The sequence below is a fragment of the Pezoporus flaviventris genome, unplaced genomic scaffold (genome assembly GCF_033815535.1).
Source record: "Pezoporus flaviventris isolate CSIRO_AGI_PZ_B2104156 unplaced genomic scaffold, CSIRO_AGI_Pfla_v1 ptg000141l, whole genome shotgun sequence".
NCBI lineage: Eukaryota > Metazoa > Chordata > Aves > Psittaciformes > Psittacidae > Pezoporus > Pezoporus flaviventris.
In genome coordinates, this window is record NW_026892689.1 from 1159747 (window position 1) to 1181542 (window position 21796).

General features: G+C 40.4%; 1 long non-coding RNA gene across 2 annotated transcripts in view; it reads left to right on the forward strand.

Annotated features, from left to right (window-relative positions):
• Positions 1 to 21402, forward strand: part of LOC133282804 (uncharacterized) — a 48009-nt gene extending 26607 nt beyond the window's left edge. Inside the window, exons 2-5 of one of the 2 annotated variants that reach the window (XR_009747712.1) lie at positions 13416 to 13494; positions 15981 to 16104; positions 16214 to 19705; positions 20424 to 21402. This is a non-coding gene — a long non-coding RNA (uncharacterized LOC133282804). The remainder of the gene's footprint in view (positions 1 to 13415; positions 13495 to 15980; positions 16105 to 16213; positions 19706 to 20423) is intronic. The other variant, XR_009747713.1, reaches the window with a different exon arrangement.
• Positions 21403 to 21796: the final 394 nt, after the last annotated feature.

The following is a 21796-nucleotide window of genomic DNA, read 5'->3' on the forward strand; positions in this document are numbered from 1 at the left end:
TTATGGAACTTCAAAAGCACTTGAACTGTAGCAAGATCTTTACAATTATCTACATAATATCTTTCAGCCTCTGTTGGCTCCTTGATCTTCAGAGGCAGGCCCAACTTCAGTCAACTTTGGCTTATGAGAAGTTGAACCTTAATGCATGCTATTAAAAAAAAATAGAGGAAAATGTTGCTACATACAATGGATTTCACACATCTAGTGTGAAACATTTAATATTTGTCTCTAAAAAAAAAATGGATTTCACCTGGTCTGACATTATTTTTGGAATAAGCGCTTAATAAAAATTGCCGGTGTGAATCATGTACTGTTCCTGAATCAAACCTAGAGCCATTTAAAAATGACTAGCATTAGGGAAACAATAGCTTCTTAACAGATTATTTATATGACTGTAGCTCTGATTTCCCGTCATTTTATCTGAACAGCTATGGCAGAACTGTCCGTGAAAAATGAGTAACTTTCTGCTTAAAATTTTTTGTTGTTGGATTTAAGAAATATTTTAGAAGATAATTTCTCAATTATGTATTCATCTTTCAGAACCTTTGGTATGAAGGATGTAGCAATTTGATCAAACCCAGCTGAAAGCAGTTATGGTTTGGAGGATTCATTCAGTTTTTACAATCACGGTGAAGAAAGCCCTTAAATACATTCAGAGCAGGATGGACAGTTAGTTCAGATTGGTGTGTAAACCACTTCCTTGGCAGTTTCTGGGCTGTGCAACTTGGCTTGCCTGGTATTTCCGTAGTGTGATGTGACAGTGCTAGTGCATTTGTGTATTTCTGCGGCCAGAATATCAACCCATCTGATTCCTTGATTTTTATTTTGTTGGCTGGATTCAATCGAATGTAATTAAAACCAGCAGAAACCCCTCATCTGCTCATGTGCTTCTGGCTTCTTCTTGGACCAGTGTTGCCAGTGGCTGAGCTCTCTATGCTTTCCTCCTTTTCCAAGGAGATTTTCAGCCATGGTAGTTGTGTTCATGCTAAACCATTACAGCAGTTTGCAAAATCCAAAGACAGCTCCCTCCCATTAAACTGGGAGAGTTCCTTACTTTCAGTCCTCCAGACCAATGCCTTTCATTTACAGTTGTTTTGAAGCATAGCCCAGATTTTCTCAAAAAACGTGGTCCTTTGGAAAACTCCACATTCCACTGGCCATTTTCAATAAAACCTGTGCATATCCATCTTAATGATGAAAACGGCTTAGTGGAATGATAATGCTAAAGCGTCTAATACATGCCTAATTATTTGTAATGTCAGGGGCTATACTGTTGTGGGTGTCTGTTACAGGCCACCAGATCAGGGTGAGGAAGTTGACGAGGCCTTCTACAGGCAGCTGAGAGCGGCCTCACAGTCACAGGCCGTGGTCGTCGTGGGGGATTTTAACTTCCCTGATGTTTGCTGGAAGGACCACTCAGCAACCCAGCCACAGTCCAGGAGGTTCCTCCAGCGTATGGATGATAACTTCCTCCTGCAAACGGTGGATGAGCCGACCAGGAGAGGAGCGCTGCTGGATCTCATCCTCACTAACAAGGAGGGTCTGGTTGAAGCGGTAAGGGTTGAGGGCTGCCTTGGTTGCAGAGACCACAAGATGGTGGAATTCAGGATCTTGTGTGGTAGGACCAGTAGAATAGCAAGTAGAATTGCAACCCTGGACTTTAGCAGGGCAAACTTTGGCCTTTTCAAGCAATTGCTAGGGGAAATCCCATGGGCAAGGCTGTTTGAAGGTAAAGGGGCCCAAGATAGTTGGTTGGCATTCAAGGATTGCTTTTTCCGAGCTCAAGATCGGAGCATCCCGACACATAGGAAGTCAAGGAAGAGGGCCAGGAGACCTGCGTGGCTAAATAGGGAATTGCTGGGTATGCTCAAGTGGAAGAGGAGAGTTTACAGGTCATGGAAGGAGGGGCTGGCCACTTGGGAGGAATATAAGGCTGCTGCTAGAGGATGTAGGAAGGCAGCTAGGAGGACTAAGGCATCCTTAGAATTAAACCTGGCAAGAAGGGTCAAGGACAGCAAAAAGAGCTTTTTCAAATACATGGCAGACAAAACTAACACCAGAGGTAATGTAGGCCCACTGATGAACGGGATGGGTGCCCTGGTGACAGAAGATACAGAGATGGCAGAGTTACTGAATGCCTTCTTTGTCTCTGTCTACTCTGCTGCAGGCAGTCCTGAAGAGCCCTGTACCCCTGAGACCTTAGATGAAGTCAGGTCAACGGAGCGGTTTGCCTTAGTCGATGAGGAATGGGTTAGAGACCAGTTGAGCAATCTGGACGTCCATAAATCCATGGGTCCAGATGGGATGCACCTGCAGGTGCTGAGGGAACTGGCGGAAGTCATTGCTAGACCATTCTTCATCATCTTTACCAAGTCTTGGGAAATGGGAGAGGTGCCTGAGGACTGGAGGAAAGCAAATGTCACTCCAGTCTTCAAAAAGGGCAAGAAGGAGGACCCGGGTAACTATAGACCAGTCAGCCTCACCTCCATCCCTGGGAAAGTGATGGAACACCTTATCCTTGGTGCCATCTTAAGGCATATCAAGGATAAGAGGGTTATGAGGGGCAGTCAACGTGGCTTCACCAAGGGGAAATCATGTTTGACCAATCTCTTAGCCTTTTATGAGGAAATAACACGGTGGATGGATGATGGCAGAGCGGTGGATGTGGTCTACCTTGACTTCAGCAAAGCATTTGACACAGTCTCCCACAGTATCCTCACAGCTGAATTGAGGAAGTGTGGTCTGGATGATCAGGTAGTGAGGTGGACTGTGAACTGGCTGAAGGAGAGAAGCCAGAGAGTTGTAGTCTATGGGGTGGAGTCTAGTTGGAGGCCTGTAACTAGTGGAGTGCCTCAAGGGTCAGTACTGGGACCAGTATTATTTAATATATTCATCAACGATTTAGATGCGGGAATTGAGTGTACTATCAGCAAGTTTGCTGATGACACTAAGCTGGGAGGAGTGGCTGACGCGCCAGAAGGCTGTGCTGCCATCCAGCGAGACCTGGACAGGCTGGAGAGTTGGGCAGGGAATAACTTGATGAACTATAACAAGGGAAAAGTGTAGAGTCCTGCATCTGGGCAGGAACAACCCCAGGTTCCAGTATAGGTCGGGGAATGACCTGTTAGAGAGCAGTGTAGGGGAGAGGGACCTGGGGGTCCTAGTGGACGACAGGATGACCATGAGCCAACACTGTGCCCTTGTGGCCAAGAAGGCCAATGGCATCCTGGGGTGTATTAGAAGGGGGGTGGTTAGTAGGTCGAGGGTGGTCCTCCTTCCCCTCTACTCTGCCCTGGTGAGACCGTATCTGGAATATTGTGTCCAGTTCTGGGCCCCTCAGTTCAAGAAGGACAGGGAGCTGCTGGAGAGAGTCCAGCGCAGGGCAACTAAGATGATTAAGGGAGTGGAGCATCTCCCTTATGAGGAAAGACTGAGGGAGCTGGGTCTCTATAGTTTGGAGGAGACTGAGGGGTGACCTTATTAGTGTATATAAATATATAAAGGGGGAGTGTCACGAGGATGGAGCCAGGCTCTACTCAGTGGCAAACAATGATAGGACAAGGGGTAATGGGTACAAACTGGAACACAAGAGGTTTCACTTAAACTTGAGAAGAAACTTCTTCTCACTGAGGGTGACAGAACACTGGAACAGGCTGCCCAGGGAGGTTGTGGAGTCTCCTTCCCTGGAGACATTCAAAACCCGCCTGGACACATTCCTGTGTAACATTATCTAGGTGTTCCTGCTCCGGCAGGGGGATTGGACTAGATGATCTTTTGAGGTCCCTTCCAATATCTAGCATACTGTGATACTGTGATACTGTGTAATGTGGTTTAGTAACACCAAACAGCAACAGTTATCCAGCTGCCCTGTCATCTTGAAGAAGGGACATGCCAACCATCAGCAGTTCACTGGTCGCAAATGAGGAGATGCTGCTCCTGTTCCCACAGTGCTGTGGGCATATTTCTCCAGGTCACATCACCTCCCACTACACCAGTGTTAACTACTCTTTTATTAAACAATTCTCCAAGCATAACTAAAGCATTTGGGTTGTTAACATGCCCAGGAAGTTGTATTTAAGAAGTTTTCAAATAAGCACATTGTATTTTGCAGCAAAGTCATAAAAACAAGCTATCATGATAACATCTAATGAGGGAAATGTTGCATGCAGATGTCTGTTTGCCTATTTTCCCATAAAATGACTGTATATTTTTATTTATATGAGTAATGTTAGACACAAACATGTTACCAAAAAAGCATTCATTTATGAAATATATAAACACAATGAGTCTAATAAAAGAAACTGTTTTAAAATATGTTTTTAGTGTTTATAAAATGTAGAGAAATTTAAAAAAAATGTTCCAAAGTAAATCTGTTTTCCTCCCTTATGATGAGAAAGAAATATAGGTTCTCAGTTGGCATATTATTTGTGATGTGGCAACAAACTGAAATTTGTGCCTCATGTCATGTACCCTTTACATGATGCAAAAAAGTGCAATTTTATTTTAGTTTTATTTCAAGTCTCTGTCTGGGCACATTGGTCACCAATTTAATTTTTATTACAGTGCATGGATAGCAGAGTCACATATCTTTACATTAGTGCAAAGGTCACAGGAAAGGAAAAGGAAAGTATAATTTTTGTTGTTGCTGTTGTCGGTTCAAATTTCCATAGTGTCTGTGCACATTGGGTACCATTTCATTTTTATTGCATTGCATTGATAGCAGTGTCACATATCATTAAGTAACAGCAAGTTAGAAAAAAACCAACCCAACAGATTTCTTTCCCAACCCCCTCACTATTACCATTGTTTGAATTTTTTTGTACTTCTGAATGGTGGTAGAAGTACTGAAAAATTTAATATCCAATGTAGAAAAGGTATGCAACTTATGTTTTTGTATTGCTCCATGTGACAGCTGATAGAAATTGCAATGGCACTCACATTTCTGATCAGTGGGATAGATGTTTGTTAAATATCTAGAAATGGTTAACATGGAAATAGCCATTTTCCAGGAAATCTGGAATAATACCAGAGTTTAATTTCCTCAAATCAGTATATTTTGTGAAAGCACCTGTCTCATGCATACTAAAATATATTCCATGTCTACCTCATTGTCTTTTAAACACTGACTAGAAAGCATGGCCCCAGCTTTGGGCTGATCTTTGATTGTGGTGGATGCATTCCTTATTACTAACGTGAATAACTGCTGCCAGGAGCTTTGGAGACCCTGTAAATTGAGGTGGAATAAAACAGCTTCCAGGTTCTTCCAAGCTACAAGGAGGAGGACAAGGAAGTATCTAGTCTACATGTGTGGTTTACATGAACCAAGATGAATCTGGAAGGAGAGGAGAACCTTGGCCAATGCGTGTTTAATGAAAGCTGTATGACATTAAACAAGCACAGATGTATGTAATAGATTTTGCAGTGTCACAATGGGCTACATCCCAATAAGCCACCTGAATGCATGAATATGTGACAGCTAGACATAGTTTACATTTTTAATGCATTTCCTTGTGTGAGGCTTGGAAAAACCTCCTCCTGCCCATTGCTGCAGGCTACTTACATGCAACACCATCAGCACTCCATATTCAAATCATCTTCATGCACCATAAATAAGAAAATCCTGAAAGAAAGGCAGGCCAGAGGAATCTCAAGTCTGCCTGTTTACACCAAATTTGAGGTGTCAGCACCTGCACTGCTGCTGCTGTTCCTTGGATGGTGTCCATGGAACAAATACTCTTCTGCAAGTAACACAATGTGGGTGGGGATGGCTCATTCTGGAAGTGTCAGGTGCACTGCTGGGCACAGCATTTGATGGTGCCAATGTCCTTTCCCCCCTATACCTTGAGCGAGACAGAACAACTGTGAAATATTTTGCAGCAGGTGTTAGAGAAAGCAGGATAACGTGGCAGTTTTGGAAGAAGTGCTGGAATGGGAATAAGCTGCTGAGCTCTCCATCTGGAGAGAAAACCCAGAACCACCCTATGCTCACGAGCTGCAAGAAGAACAAGGGAGTGTGTGTGTGTAAGTTTGTGTAAGACAAATTTTAGCTTGTTTCTAAATGTCTCCATATGTTTTGTTTATGTTGTATACTTGCCCCTTGGCTGTACTGGAACTCCTTTTTTCTAAATTCTAAAAGACTTATATCAGGGCTCCACAAATTAATTATGACTTTTTCCACTCCCTGGGTTTTTATGAAGCTTGGTGGAACTAATTCCCTACTGTTCTGCACCTTGTGTAGGTCTTTAAACTGATGCCAAATGGGTGTAAAATGCTGGCTAAAAGTATGTAACATGTCTCTGACTGATCGAGCTTGAGGCCTGGGATCACACACCAGGAATTTGTGTTCAAACCTTACATTTCTAGTGTGTATTGTGTCTCTCCAGATGGCATGTGATACCTTAGGTGTTAATAAGTCACTTTCTCTCCCACTTCTGTCTCTGCAGCAAAATGCTGATAAGTCTTTCTTATAGTCTTTTTAAATAGGAGAGGTCATACACAGACACACACACAAGTATGTACATATAAAATTTCTTACTTTTTAAGTCAAAGACACTATACATGCATAGGATCTCTTCTATATATGCATATATATATATAAGGTATTTTAAAATTACAAGCTATTTGGAAAAGAAAATAAGAGTCCGAAGTACTGCTTTAGAACATGAACTTCGTTTTTGTGAAAACTCTGCTATCCAAAAGCAGTTTAGTTTGCTGGGGAAGAAGGGGCAGGAGAGATGCACTGTGTCAGCAGTTTAATGGTCTGCCTGTGCCGGGATCTTGGGTACCAGGGGAGGGCTGTTTGCAAACAATTCACCTTTGTCCAGATGGAATGGCAAACACCATAGAATCATAGAATAGAATCATAGAATATTTAGGGTTGGAAAGGACCTTAAGATCATCCAGTTCCAACCCCCCTGCTGTGGGCAGGGACACCTTACGCTAAATCATATCATCCAAGGCCTCGTCCAGGTCTTGAACACTGCCAGGGATGGAGGATTCACAACCTCCCTGGGCAACCTATTCCAGTGCCTCACCACCCTAACAGGAAAGAATTTCCTTCTTATATCCAACCTAAACTTCCCCTGTTTAAGTTTTAACCTGCTACCCCTTGTCCTACCACTATAGTGTTTAATGAAGAGTCCCTCTCCAGCATCCCTATAGGCCCCCTTCAGATACTGGAAGGCTGCTATGTGGTCTCCACGCAGCCTTCTCTTCTCCAGGCTAAACAGCCCCAAACTTCCTCACCCTGTCTTTATACGGGAGGTGCTCCAGTCCCCTGATCATCCTCGTGGCCCTTCTCTGGACTTGTTCCAACAGTCCCATGTCCTTTTTATGTTGAGGACACTAGAACTGCACACAATACTCCAGGTGAGGTCTCACAAGAGCAGAGTAGAGGGGCAGGATCACCTCCTTCGACCTGCTGGTCACGTTCCTTTTGATGCAGCCCATGATACGGTTGGCTTTCTGGGCTGAAAGCGCACACTGAAGCCTGCGCATGTTCATTTTCTCATCAACCAACACCCCAAGTCCTTCTCTGCAGGGCTGCTCTGAATCTCTTCTCTGCCCAACCTGTAGCTGTGCCTGGGATTGCTCCCACCCAGGTGTAGGACCTTGCGCTTGGCATGGTTAAACTTCATGAGCTTGGCATCAGCCCACCTCACAAGTGTGTCAAGGTCCCTCTGGATGGCATTCCTTCCCTCCAGCGTATCAATGGAACCACACAGCTTGGTGTCATTGGCAAACTTGCTGAGGGTGCACTCAATCCCGCTGTCCATGTAACCGACAAAGATGTTGAATAAGACTGGTCCCAACACCGATCCCTGAGGTTCACCACTCATTACTGGTCTCCAGCCAGACATTGAGCCATTGATCACAACTCTTTGCATGCGGCCATCCAGCCAGTTCTTTATCCACTGAGTGGTCCATCCATCAAATTGATATCGCTCCAATTTAGAGACAAGGATGTCGTGTGGGACAGTGTTGAACACTTTACACAAGTCCAGGTAGATGATGTCAGCTCCTCTACCCCTGTCTGTTGGTTGTGTAGCCCCACCATAGAAGGCCACCAAATTGGTCAGGCAGGATTTCCCCTTAGTGAAGCCATGCTGGCTGTCACCAAGCACCTTGTTGCTTTTCGTGTGCCTTAGCATGCCTTCCAGGAGAATCTGCTCCAAGATTTTGCCAGGCACAGAGGTGAGACTGACTGGTCTGTAATTCCCCGGGTCATCCATTTTCCCCTTCTTGAAAATGGGGGTTATATTTCCCTTTTTCCAGTCCTCGGGAACTTCACCTGACTGCCACGATTTCTCAAATATGATGGCCAGTGGCTTAGCAACTTCATTCACCAGCTCCTTCAGGACCTGCAGATGGATCTCATCAGGACCCATGGACTTGTGCACATTCAGATTTTTAAGATGGTCTCGAACCAATTCCTCTCCTACAGTGATCGCAAGGTCTTCATTCTCACAGTCCCTGCATCTGCCTTCCAAGACTTGGGTACTGTGGTCAGAGCCTTTGGCAGTGAAGACCGAGGCAAAGAAGTCATTCAGAACCTCAGCCTTCTCCAAATCCTGCGTAGCCAGGTCTCCTGAGAGCTTCTTGAGGGGGCCTACCTTCTCCCTAGTCTGTTTTTTATTTGCTATGTACTTGTAGAATCCCTTCCTGTTATCTTTAATACCTCTAGCTAAGTTTAATTCTAATTGAGCCTTAGCTTTCCTAACCTGGTCCCTAGCTTCTCAGACAACATCCCTGTACTCTTCCCATGCCACCTGTCCTTGCTTCCACAGCTCCTTATCCATCCAAGGAGGTCTCCTGGCCCTCCTGCTGCACTTCCTTCTGGTTGGGATGCAACACTCCTGAGCTTGCAGCAGGTGATACTTGAATATCAACCAACAGTCTTGGGCCCCTCTGCCCTCTAGGGCTGTATCCCATGGAACCTTACTAAGCAGGTTCCTGAAGAGGCCAAAGTCTGCTCTTTTGAAGTCCAGGGCAGTGAGCTTGCTGCACGCTCTTCTCACTGTCCTGAGGATCTCAAATTCGACCATCTTGTGATTGCTGCATCTAAGGCTGCCCTGGAGAGTCACATTTCCAACCAGCCCTTCCCTGTTGGTGAGCACGAAGTCAAGCATGGCACCTCTCCTTGTCGGCTCCTCTATTACTTGCAGAAGGAAGTTGTCTTCCACACAATCGAGGAACCTCCTGGATTGCTTGTGCTGGGCCCTACCATCCTTCCAACAGATGTCAGGGTGGTTGAAGTCACCCATGAGAACAAGGGCCTGCGAGCGTGAGGCTTTTCCTATCTGTCTATGGAGTGCTTCATCCGCAGGCTCTCCTTAATCAGGCGGTCTGTAACAGATCCCCACAGTAATGTCTCCCATAGCTATATTCCCTTTAACCCTGACCCACAAACTCTCTGTGGACTGCTCACCTGTCCATCAGTTTCACATTTTCAAGTGTACCAAAAGCCACCTGTGTGGGTTACAAGCAGTTTAGGGTTGGAGTGTGGAATAAGCTGCCCATGTTGACATAACCATTACTCATTATAACCATGTTGATGTAGAAATTACCAAGTTCAGCTTCTTTAATTTCAAATCCTCATTGCAGAGGCTATGTAATGGGAGGAAAAAGAGAACTGGACTCAGTGTACAATGTGTTTTAAAGAAATGCGTCATATCGTTTGATTTCTAAAGGGTCTCTCACAGCTTATTCCCTGCATTTTTGTGACAGTCACCACAAACATTGGCATGAGACTGACTTAGGATAAAAATATGAAGAAGAGAAATGAGTTTTCTCAGAAAGGTGAGTGCCCTGTCAAAATCCCTTTGCAATCCACCTGCAGTCGGAAGGCTTGCTTGTTAAAGTAACTGTAGTTAAATAGCTGAGTATGGACTTTATCTCCTCCTCCTTTATAGGCCAAAATATCCCCTATCTAAAAGGATGAGGAAATAATTTTTTAATCACAGTCAAACTCTTATTCATAATATAAATCAGTAACGACTTCCTGTGGCAAAATTTTTCCATGTAAAGCTCTGGGATAACTGTAATGGATGGTGATAGATGTTGGTCCTCAAATAAAGACTTCTGTTAGGACATTTATCCTTGGGACCTTCTGTTTAGCAACTCTTTTGATCTGTTATCAACCCACAGCTCTCATCTCAGAGGCTCTTCAATGGGATATGTCTGCTCTTGAGCACTTCTTGAATAATAATTTATCTCATAAATTTCAGAGTAAAAAAACCCCTACTTTTCCTAATTTGGCCATTTATGCATCTGGCAGCAGAGATAAAAATAGCATGATGTCATAATATTTGGAAAATAAAAGAATAAAAAAGAAGGTGACTTTTAGTAGCCAAGAATTTTTTTTGCCCCATTCTTTACAAACAGGACAAATAGGGTACTGATAAGTTATAAAAATTAGCATCCTCTGGCAAAGCCAACTGAGTATGAAGCACAATGTTGAATAGTAACTGTCTTGATAGTAACAGAAGGAAAACACCTTATTTTTCTGAGTACTATATTTACCACAGTCAAATCTCTATTCGTCCATTACTCAAGAAAGACTACATTGAAAAGGAATTTTCTCTGAATTGCAGAAATAAAGATTTGGCCATATGTAGAAAGATAATTTTCCAACTTCATGAACTCAAGTTCTGATTAAAAAAAAATAATTCTAAATTTTCAGCAAATGGAGTTTATTAAAAGCATTCAGTCTCATAATCTATATTGTCAAGTTAATACATGTTATGAGATTAAATCACTAGAATATCTCTAGTTTGAGGAAATATCTTCCAACTTCAGTCATAAAAGAACTGTATTAATGCAAATATTTGGATTAATTGATGATGGGGTCGTTTAGTATCTAACAGCAAAGAAGAAACCTCAGACTAAATCTGTTAACACTGGGTGAAATCTTGAAGTCATCACCTGCTCTTTGCAGCCACTCCCCCAAATGTTTATACACATAAGTACTGACTAATAACTTCAAGATTTAATCTGATGTTATTAAAGTTTTTGCTGATTGTTTATCGTGTCTAACCAGCTTATGTAAATGCTCTAAGCTTTTACATCGTCTGTAATCGTCATGCACTAGATGAATTTATAGGTTACCTACAGGCATGCGTCTTGATTATAAAATGAAATAATCATCTAACTTCAAAATTTTTTGTAAAAATAAATGTATCAATGTATTTTAAAGCATCCAAATTTTTAGACACAAATGTTAAAATAATGTTAAAATCTTAAATATATAGTTATTAAAAATATTTTTTCAAATACTTTTCTTCTATGTTTTCATACATTTAATAACCAAAATCTGTAGTAAAAACCCAAAAGTTTTCTTGACATGTCCTACAGAATACTTGTTAATGTGTAGTGAGAAAAATACAGAGAAAACATGCTGGTACTTTTAATGTGAAAACCATATTAAGACATTTCACCTGTCACAAGGGGTAGTAGAATATGATTTGTTGTAAATACAAAATTATTGGAATGGGCCAGAAATTAAATAGAAAAGGCTTTGATAAAGGTTGTCTTTACAGACATTTAGTACAAGTACAGTTATTGGTAACGTTTGTATTTCCTTTCATTGGTGAGTATCACAGTTATTAAAATGGTGTTTGGTAGTCTGCTGAGGTTCTGTTATTTTCCTGGCATACCAAAAGATTGGAAAGAAAACTATTTGGGAAAAATATTATTACTTCTCTGCCCTAGATCGATGATTATATTCATCGTAGGCATCGGTGTCGTATTGTGCCATCAAGTGACTTTGTATACCACCCAACAGCTCTTCCACGTGGCTCAAGAATGTGCACCAGGGATTATCCCAGAAGGAGAAAAATGCCTATTGAACCAAATACTTCTCCCTTTCCTGCAACACATGAGCATCAGAGCATTTATTGTAGGACACTACATCCAGTGATAGAGAACTCCTTGCAAAATGAGAGGATAAGGAGAGAGATTTCCAGGTGATTGTCTCCTCTAAGTGGAAATACTGCTCATGCATGGTGGTCTGCAAGTGGAAATTATTTTGCATTAATAATTGACGTTGCAACATCTAGTCTGTTTTACTGCCAGATAACCTTGCTTAGTTTGAAGAACCACTGCCGGCAGCTTAAGAGCCATTGGTTTAGGTGAGCACCAAACAGACTGTCTGATCTCTATTTTTTTTTTATAAACGTGAAAAACAACTACTGACATGATCACAAGGGAATAGGAATTCCTCTCCATAAATTCATTTGTTCATAAGCTTTTGACACAGACCATAAATATCCTTCATATAGTTCACACACATGGACACATGTAATAAATTATGTGAACAATGTGTATAAATGTTTACTTTAAAAACTACAAACTAAATATAAAGTGCCATATGAACAACCCATCTATTAGGAAATGGCTAATTTCCTGTGCCAATCAATAACTGTATTGCATGTCTACGTACTCTCTTTGCTATGTCACTGTGCTGGTTACAGTTACAAAGTGATAACAAAGAAAATATTAATCAATTGGTAGTGGGCTTGTTTCAGCAAAGGTTATGCCAGAAACAAAGGGAAGGGGAGGCTGAGATCTGGCTCCAGGAAAAGGTTTTCCTTGTGTGATACACAAGTCTGAAGTCTGGAAAAGGAGGAAAAAACAAAAAAAAGAAAAAAAGGGAAAAGTAGCCATTTTTTGTGGTTTTTTTTTTTTTTTTAGTGTTTTCATTTAAGATTAGAATGATAATAATAGCAAAAAAAAAACCAACCATAAAAGAATGCAGCAGAATGTTAAAGTCCTAATTCAGAAAATGTTTATGGCAGAGAATAATTGTTCTTCCTCAGTTTTATACCTAAAAACACAGGTATCCTCCAGGAATTAAAACTCAAATACCACCTTGGCTTTTTAAGTTTTTTCCAAATTCCTCTTTGTGCTATAAAACCTGGAAAATATATCCTATCTGATGAATCGGATGCTTGATTTTTTAAAATAATATCATAAAAAATGTTGATGATATTTAGGATAGAAAAATAACTGAAAGTATTATATTTAAGAAAGTACTGGAATTTATTACTTGCTTCAATGTTTGCACAATTTCTTGCTGAAGATTCAGGGAAAGAAAAATGATTAAATTCATAGACTATTCAATTTTGATTTATGTTCAAAATAAAAAAAAAATATTTGTACCTTTCAAATATAATGATGCTGATTTGCATTTACAAAGAAAAGAAAAAGAATTGTTAAACAATGGGTATCAGAGAACCACTTCCACTGCTGGAAATGTCCATAGTACTTTTTTTCATCTTTGTTGAACATACAGCTTCTTTTACAAGAAACTGTCAGTTTGTCCTATTGCCATGAGATAACACAGAGCCAGACAATGGCTAGATATGTCACAAAAAATGCAATATGAGGGTCAAAGAAACTTTCTGCTTTTTCTTTAGGTGACCAGGATGGTGACCTTAGAAAATGCAAGAACAAAATTGGCAGAGAACAAGCAGCCTCCTCCTTTTGACGCATGAGGTAAGAAAACCTGATGGATAAAGGATGTTGCAATCTCAAACATATCCTTCTGAAACAATGTCTGAAGCCATCCATTCATTTCAACTAGAAGAGACCAAACTTTTTGGTGACACATAGAATCATAGAATGATAATTAAGGTTGGAAAGGACCTGAAGATCATCCAGTTCCAACCCCCCTGCCAACTTCGCACTAAACCATGTCACCCAAGGCTCTGTCCAACCTGGCCTTGAACACCAGCAGGGATGGAGCATTCACAGCTTCCATGGGCAACCGACTCCAGTGCCTCAGCACCCTCACAGTAAAGAACTTCTTCCTTATATCCAAGCTAACCTTCCCCTGTTTAAGTTTTAACCTGCTACCCCTTGTCCTATCACTACAGTCCCTAACGAATAGTCCATCCCCAGCATCCCTATAGGCCCCCTTCAGATACTGGAAGGCTGCTATGAGGTCTCCATGCAGCCTTCTCTTCTCCAGGCTGAACAGCCCCAACTTTCTCGCCCTATCTTCATACGGGAGGTGCTCCAGTCCCTGATCATCCTTGTGGCTCTCCTCTGGACTTGTTCCAACAGTTCCATGTCCTTTTTATGTTGAGAACACCAGAACTGGACACAATACTCCAGGTGAGGTCTCACAAGAGCAGAGTAGAGGGGCAGGATCACCTCCTTCGACCTGCTGGTCACGCTCCTTTTGATGCAGCCCATGATACGGTTGGCTTTCTGGGCTGAAAGCGCACACTGAAGCCTGCGCATGTTCATTTTCTCATCCACCAACACCCCAAGTCCTTCTCCGCAGGGCTGCTCTGAATCTCTTCTCTGCCCAACCTGTAGCTGTGCCTGGGATTGCTCCCACCCAGGTGTAGGACCTTGCACTTGGCATGGTTAAACGTCATGAGCTTGGCATCAGCCCACCTCACAAGTGTGTCAAGGTCCCTCTGGATGGCATTCCTTCCCTCCAGCGTATCAATGGAACCACACAGCTTGGTGTCATTGGCAAACTTGCTGAGGGTGCACTCAGTCCCATTGCTCATCTCTCCGACATGCAGCACAAAAGCTGGTTATAACTCTCATGCTTTCATTTTTGCCCCAAAGCAGTTAGAAACAATCAAGATTCAGATTAACTTGTTTTAATTTGAGTTTAGGAAAGCATAAAGTTAAGGCAGGACTTCAAGAACTCAAAGACATTTTGGAGTTGAAACTCTACTGTGTAACATAAATAGATTAGAGCATACACTGACAGGCCAGGAGCAGTACACAATAAAAGATCAGAGAAGGTATGAGAAATAAATCTAGCCAGAGATCTCTAGAAGAGATATCATATTATTAAATTAATTACTAGTGTGAGTGGTATATGTGTAGTCAGTACGATATGCTAAAGAGAGGGGATAACCAGGTTGGATATTAAATTTCCTTGTTCCTTCATTTCTTCTTTTCTCCACTTCATTAGTCTCCATGTCAATGGAGGACTGTTTCTGACCGTACATTTCACTGTAGTTTTATCCAGTTAATGGGCATTCTCAAATTATTCCAGGATGCTGCAGCATAATTCAGTGGATTATGATTTCAAATAAAATTTACAGATTTATCACTCTATTTTCCTTTTCATATTTTCACCTCATTATCTGAATTGACTATCTACAGTGATTGTGATTAAAGATTTAAAATTAACACCAGTTACCATGTCTGAAATACTGAGCTCATACATCAGGATAAATATTTTAATGACAAAACAGTAATTTTTTTTTTTTATTCATGATACTGTTAAAAGCTCAAATATTTATAGATTTATATTAGATCTGCTCATTGTTAGGACATCCAATACTCAAAACTTAACCTTTTTGTAGTGAATCAGCTTCTCTCTTCTTTTACGGTATCTTTGTTTCTAAATTCTATTTCAAGGTCTTTTTTTCACAGGAAATAAAAATGTGACTTTAACAGACTGATGTATGTTATGAAAATGATGGATCAATTTGAGGGATTCAGTAATAGCAAATTAATAGGACTGAATGATCTCCCTCCAGAATTCGCAGGCTAGAAAATTATTAAGTACAGAACGTATAGATGGGAATATACATTGTCTTTTAGAGATAGTAATAATAATATTTAACACCCTATCCCTCTTCTTAGTGATTGAAAGGCACTAATACTGTTAACTTCATGGTTTTGGGTTTCTTTAAAAAAAATGGTGTGAAAATCCCGGTTCATTTTGGTGCTGGGAAAAATGTTGAGCTCTTCCAAAGAATATGATAATGCAGGACTCAGAAGACAATAGCCTGAATTGGCTAAACCAACACCTCTGCTGCAAAAAGGGGCTGAATTAGAGCAAAACAGGTAAAAGTGAGCAAGGAATAAAAACACCTCCAAACCCTGGACTTTCAAAAATCTTATGATAAGGATAATTTAGAAGAACGTTTAAGGAAATAAATTGCTATGTAGGAAGGAGTGACTCCTACGTTGGATTAATCCAGGTGTTATTTTATTATTTGTAGTGCATGAATTGTCTTCTCTCAGCACGATGCTGAATTAAAATTGTCCTAGCAGATGGTTAGGATTGATAATCACCTCTATTGTGTTACTCTGGACGTGTCCATACATCTGACTGGGAAATAGAAGGTAAGAGCTAGCTACTGTCAGTAAGTTGAGGAACTATAAAACTAATTTGGTTAGTGGAAAACTGTTAGGGCAACCAAGATGGCTGTTGAGCTTTGACTGTCTCTGCCAGCACCTTCCAGGGTCCCACACTGCACAGCAACCTGCCTGTCTGGCCATAACCAGGCTGGGGCTGTGTCTGCTCCTGAAACTGATCTTGACTGTCCTGATTTGTCCTGTGGGAGAAGACTACTGAGCCTACAAGGATATCAATAGTGCCAGTGGACACCCATGCAAGACCTGCTTGTGGGGAGGAGTGAGCTAGCTTGTGTTCAAACAATCCCATATTTGAAAGAATAGCAGTAACTCAGTTGCAACTAAATAAGTTTTTTTGGTGGTCTAAACCTGTAAATAAGTCAGACATGGGTGACATATTGTCATGCTAACCACATCTTGTTGGGTATAATAACGCATTCAGGTTTGTTCACCCCACTTTGGGAAGGACACTTTTGTCCTTGGGTGACACACCTTGGACACAGGTTTTACTTAACATGTCAGATTGTAGTGCAAGCAGTTAGACCTCAGTCTGAGACTGACTTACCTTGAATTCACCCAAAGTTTATAAAACAGAATACCAGTTGAGTGGAGGATGACAAAGGACATCTCCTCTGCTGTATGCAGACCCACAGACCAAAAATAAAAGGGCTCATGGATGGATGGAAATCAAGATTAATTCCTCTACCTAGCATGAATTCAAACTGGAATCCAGTGCCATTCAATCAAATATTTTGACTGGATTTTTTAAAAGTGATGGATTAGTTAAAAGTTATTATTCACTGTAACTACACATAAAAACAGATAAATATGTGACTATTTAAGCTGAATGCTCCTTCCTGGCTTCAAAATTGTACAGCTTAGGGCAAAGTTTGTCTATCTAAAAGTAATCAAACCTAATGCTTCATGCTGTACAGTAACCTTCTTGCCTGAAGAGGTCAGGAATGAAATATTTCCCCACACTAATGGGTAAACTCAGTTTTATTTTTCAGCAGTTGACATGTTCTTGAGCTACTTGCTTATTAATGCTGGAAACACAATGTGCCACTGTCTAATTCTTTGTGGCAGGGGTGTTGCTACTCCAGTTAGGAGAATATGATTAACACCCCAGTAAGGAGGGAATAGTTGGTCCCTTTGCATCTCAAGGTGCGGCTCAACCGTTCCTCTGTGGTCCTCCAACTTTCAGTCAGCTTTTCATTTCCTTACACTTTCAGTCAACCCAATGCAATTATTAAGGTACTCTGCAATTCTCTGTGCCCAGGATTTACCCATTAAACCACATCAGGCATGAAAGTGACGCAGGCAGTGGGTAACGGCGGATCTTGTGCACCTGTAGGTACAAAATTCATTGAGTACACCTCTGTCTAATGAGAAAGCACAGGTGCTCTGACAAGAAAGAACAACAAATAAAGAAAAAAGTCTCAATCCTGTCAAATACTATGTGTGTATCAAGGATCTGGAATATAAAGCAGACTTAACAGCAATCACATTTAGAGTAGAATTCACTTGAATGTAACACCTTCTCCTTCTAAGGTTTTGAGCGTGGTATCTTAAAGAAGATCACACAAATTACTCATCGCAGGAACAAAGGCTCTTTTTTGAAAGCTGTCAGGTTGCTGACAGTTATGATTAGCATTTACTTCAGGCTTGTAAAACATATTAATCAAACTTGTTCCTATAGCTTTAGTCCAAGGAGGGTTACTGTTTCTTTTAGATAAATTTTTAACATAAATGAAGAGCTCTGACTATGTATACACCTTGAATGTGAACCATTGTCTATGCCATTCATTTATTTGTAATGAATAAATACTGGTCTATGCCAGGCTTAAGGAAGATTGAAGCAGCATATGGAAATCTGTTTATGACAAGACTATTTGCCAAAGACCTATGCACCATTCACTGAACCTTGAAAAACATTTGAAAATATGGGTTGCATTTGCAAACTTCAATGTATGACATGGAGAGCTGGCAAGCTGCCTGGTTTCTACTTAAAGGATTGTCATTCTGGGAAAAATAAATTTCTCTAACTAGACAAAAGTCAATGTTTTCATGTTTTACTGCAATCAAACTGATATGGCTGACAATTTAATGTCTCAACACTTAAAATAACTGGATAATCAGTTACCTCAATCAATCATAACTACAAGATTTTTCTATTTTCAAAGCTTGTATACACATGACTGAGATATTTAATAATTTAGAGAAACCTCCCCATCTTTAATCCTTCATGATTTCTCTTGAGCTGTGAAGTTCTTTTTTTTTGCCAAATGCATGATTTTATAATTGCTGTGGGGAAAAAAATAATTCCAACCCTGCATTGTAATTATATTTTGAAACCTTTGTGTTAATGTCCTGTTTTATTTAATTTTATGTATATTTTATAGTCTGCTTGCCTGTCAAAAAGATGTGGAAATGTGCTGGCATTACAGCTGAAGACATCCTTATGAGTGAGAAAATGCTCAAGGCTTTTTCAAAGTGGGTGCTGAAACACACATTTCTCATCTTTGGCTCCAGGGGATGCTAACAGCTGGCCCACCAGACAGGTATTTCAGGGTCAAAGGCTAGCAGAGCTGTGCACATTCAGGATTTGGCTGCCAGTAAAGGAAATGGGTATTTTCTCAAAACTAATAAAAATAGCAACAATGATGAGAAGAAGGAGCTGACAACAAAAATGAAAAGGAACCTGCAAGAAGTGAATTCTGGGTAGCACAACACTTGCAGAGCTGATTTTAATATCTGACAGGCTGAGTTCACTAATCTTTGGTATTCATATTGACGTGAAACTTCATACTGTTTTAGAGATTTTATTTATTAAGACATGCAGCAGTGTTCCTACAACATGGGAACAAGTTTGCTAGCATTTGCCATTCTTCTTCCTCTGTGATAAAAATTGGTATGAACTTTTTAAAATGCCTAACAGATAATTACACAACACTCAATAATGAAAGCTACATCTTTAGAGCCTCCTTTATCTTTAAAAAATAACAAAAAAACCCAAGCCCAAAGCTCAGTAACAAGACAAAACCTTTCCCCCCTCATTTTCCTCCCTCTCTTTTGTTTCTTTGATTACTTGGTGCCTTGTAATCAAACTAAGCTTAGTTTTGGGACCCTTGGGGCAGTATCTCTTAGCTCCCTGTCAGACTGAGTTGCAAAACAATCAATCTTGCTCTTGCACTGGCTTGGTGGATGTGTCAGGACACGAGGAGTGCAATGCTTTACTCTTGCTGTGAAGCTTCGATGACAAAAGTTTTTATCAGAAGCTGACTGTATTTAAGATTATGAATATGCAATGACTCTCATTAGTATTGAAGCACAGGAACACGGGCTGACATCCCCCGCCACTTTTAGCTGCTGCAGAGTTGTCTAATGAATTGTCTTGCTCTTTCACTTGAACAGACTTTGCTGTTATGGTTCCCAGCTCTAAGGGGAGTTGCCTGGTTTGAGAATACTATTGATGGCAGAAATCAATTGCCAAGAGCTGCTCTTGATTTTGTTGAAACAGTGTTGAAGCGGTGTGTAAATTTTCAAAACAGAAAACCATTAAACTCTACAGGAGACAAAGTCATCACAGGTGAGAGGACAAGCATACAGTTGTGGTGAAGGTGCACATACGGTCTTGTAATCATACCTATAGGAATAAACATATCCATGTCTAGCAGTGATGGGTCTCAGAAACCTGATGTCCTGCTGATTTATCTATTATTCTTCCAAGTAGAGCAAATGAGGATAACCAGGGCTCTAATACATTCTTATTGGATCAACCCAGTAATACTCTTTCTTTTCCCTTTGGGACCCTGCCAAACATTTTTCAGCTCACCCATCTGTAATGTTTATGAATAAGTTACTGATAAGGATGTTTCCAATGATTAAGATATCTGGCTTGATTTGTCATATTTGAGATGTATAAACTTTCAGAAACAAATGGAAATGACCCTTTTTTTCCCCCCATATGGTTCAATTAAGTATTTTTTCCCTGATTTATTTGAAAATTTTTCTAACATAAAAGGAGCTTTTGTGACTCTCTGCAGAGTGTGAAGGATCGAGTGAATTGAAATGGATAATTTATTCTAAGAAATGTAAGTAGTATTCTGAAAGGTGTATGTGTACTGCAAATAATAAAAGATATGAGGTTCATCCAAGAAGATGTCAGACCTGCATGGCTTTTTATCCATTTAATCAGTAATGGAAATGGTCCCAGTGCAAGGAAGGAAGATCTGTTTAATTTTAATTGTGATTTTTGGCACTGTTGCTCTAACATGAGCTTGGCTTACCTCTTGACCCAACACCAGGATTGTCTGTTCTCATCAACTGGAGAAAAAATAAAGAACATCTACATGTTGGGAGTATCAAATACAAGAGCAGTTTAAAATAGATGCAGTTGTGACAAAAGTGGCTCAAGTATCATACATCAAACACTTGTTACCTCTCTTTGCCTTAGTGATTGCATGTGACTAAGAAAGAGTGAGTGATAAAATCTGAAGAAAGATGAAACCAATCTGGGGCTTTTTAAAGATCATCAATCATTCTGTGCAGCCATGATATTATTAGTTCCAGTAAGCCTTGTTCTCCCATTTTATGAACATCATAAACCCCCCACCCCTAGACCAGTGTTATCATGGGGAATCATTTTTATGGGCAGCATCTTAGTGTAGGCCAATCAGATCTAATCACATAACAAGCTACTGAATTATTCAACGTTCTCCCTAATTTTGCATTCTTCCTGCACTTTGCTGTCACTGCAGGGTTTTAAAAGTATGTGTTTTTACAATATTTATTAAGAATATAACCATAAGCAGGAATTTTGCTTTCTCTATTTCTTCCAATAAACATTTGTTCCTTGGATTGTTGCAGTATATACATTACTATATAAAGAATACAAAAAAAAAAAAAAAAAAAAAAAAAGAAACCCACAGTGTGGCACTCGGCTTTAAATTCTTTCAGCTTTTAAAAGACTGAATGTAAAGACAACAATAGCAAAACAATTGTGTTCAAACATAAAATATTCAGATTTACTGAGCAAACTGTAACCAGCATGTCCCTTAGCTGTTGCTATGAATACAGGGCTTACATTGTATATAAAAATATTTCAGTTTTAATTGCAAATCTGTGCAGAGATGATTTGGGGTGTGTAATTAACACATAAATTCCAGACTTTGTGACTGCTGTGAAAACACACATTATTTATGGAACTATTATCTAAATATAATTCAGCGTTATTTGCTTTCAGCAACTACTGTAAAAGTCTGATTTAATAAAATGTGAAAAATTTCCCATCTCTTGCACTTCTGTTTACATTATGAAGCCTTCATTCCTCTCCACTGCCATTTCCCACTCGACCTGCAATGGACTTTGTTTTCAGTGACTCCATACTTCACTCACACCTCAGGGAGGTTTCTTCACAACCATAAAGTGCCAGGCACTTAATTTTTTTAAAATGAAAATTTGGATTATGCAAATAGCTCTGAACTGCAAAGAACAGTGTGTTTATGTTACCTCCATCCTCATGCTTTTCATCCAGGCTAGAAGTGGGAATAGATAGGGGCCCTGTTTAAGCAGGTTTTAAGCTACCATATGCAGATTTCCAGTTATCTGGACAGGGTTACTGGAAGGACGAAGTGGTCTCTTGCTCCCACACACTTCTTGTAAATTGCAGGCTCAGCCA